This window comes from Lactuca saligna, chromosome 1, assembly GCF_052625555.1.
Source record: "Lactuca saligna cultivar CGN05327 chromosome 1, ASM5262555v1, whole genome shotgun sequence".
In the NCBI taxonomy this organism is placed as follows: domain Eukaryota; kingdom Viridiplantae; phylum Streptophyta; class Magnoliopsida; order Asterales; family Asteraceae; genus Lactuca; species Lactuca saligna.
In genome coordinates this window covers 96906449-96908254 of record NC_136417.1, presented here as the reverse complement: position 1 = coordinate 96908254, position 1806 = coordinate 96906449, and positions in this window count along the sequence as shown.

Sequence of the window (1806 nt, the reverse complement as noted above, 5' to 3'; positions counted from 1 at the left end):
CTTTACGTGAATCCAAAGAGATCTAGGCATTTTACACTTCTAGGGTTTGGGTTTGGGACAAGATAGCTTCACCAATCACTTATAAACAGGGACTTTATGCGATTTTGGACAATCACTACTCCAGATCTGAGGTAGCATCCTCAGATCCATCTTCCAATCCCGAAATGACTCATGAAATCCTCTAAAAACCCCAAAACAACCACCATGGATGACAATAAGGGAAAAAGGGATTCAAGACAGAAGATTCTTACCCCAAAGATGAGCCTAAACTGATGAAGACTTCAGATCCACAAGCCCTCCTGATGCTATCCTCGAATTTCTCCAACTTCTCTTCACAAATCCCTTCTTCCAAACTTCAATCCTCTCAATAATGGAAATTCGCACGATTAGGGTTTTCTATGGAACTCTCAGGGAAAATAGAGGCTGAAGAGAAGGAATAACATCCTTTAAATAGGGGGCAAACCCCAAAGATTAGGGTTTTCTTCACCCAGCACCAACTCGCCGAGTCCAGCCGCCGACTCGCTGAGTTGGCCACTTAACACGCGACCGGAGTCGCGACTCTACTCGCCGAGTCCACCCATGGACTCGCCGAGTTTCCCTTATACATTTTCACTTTTAGCCCTTCAACTCTACTCTTGAACTCAGGATGTTACAAAAAAAAAAAAAAAAAACAACAAACTAGTCATTATATGACATTATATGATACAATAAGTTATGTAAAAAGTTTTGGATACTTTGCCCTTAAACACCTCCTAAGGCTTGGGTAAATGTCTAGAATCAACCATAAATGAATTGGGGGCTTTAAACATTAATGAAACCAAGGACCTAGGAGTTTACGGCCATAACCCCCCCCCCCCCCCCCCCCCAAGGATTGGTCCATGGGCTGTAAACTCCCATAATGGAGCCAAATGATGCCCTAACTTCCCCCATTTGACTTGGAAAAATGCATAGAACTTTATATCCTTTCATTTAAGACCTTAATTCATGAAGGGAATGACCAAGTGAGAGTTTACAGTCGTGAACTCCCTTAAGTGGTTTATTTGGAGCCTTAAACCCTTCTTAAGCCCTAAATGTGAACCTAGCCAAACTCTACAAGTGATATAAGACCTTTTAGCATCCAAAAACACCCCACCCATGAGTTTACGGCCGTAAACTCATGGGGACATGGTCTTAGGGCCGAAATCTCCATAAAAAGTTTACTCTTGAAGAGTAAACTCCCTAACTAGACCATACACATCCCTATTGCAACCCAATAGTCTCCTAGCACTCGACCAAAGTTTTTTCCGCTCATTAGGATGCTTATACATGTTTAAATAGTATTATAATCACTAATTATATGTAAACATATGTCATCATATGTTACTAGGTCATTAAGTGTGTTCAGGTCTTCACTTGACACCGAGCACTCGGCCGACACTTCCATCGGATCCACTAGCCAAAGGTGAGTTCATACCTCTGAATTAACCTTTTAAATGATTTTAACTGCTTTTATAGGGGGGGAATACAAGTTGAATTGTACAGTTATTTGATAAATCGCATGTGATTAATAACTGTATAGCAACTAAACTTTTGCATGTTAATTGTTTTAATCGGATTAAGATTCTTAAATCATGTTTTCAAATTTCGTTAAAGTATGAACATCTCCTTTTAGATCATTAAAGGTTATCCAAAGTTTTTCAAAGTTCGTTTGTTGAAGAGGCATCCAGTCATAATGTCTTATTAAAGGTTTTCTTCACTTAAACTGTTCTATAAAAACCCTTTTCAAAGCTTGTTTTACAAAATGACATCATGTCGTAAATTTCTTAA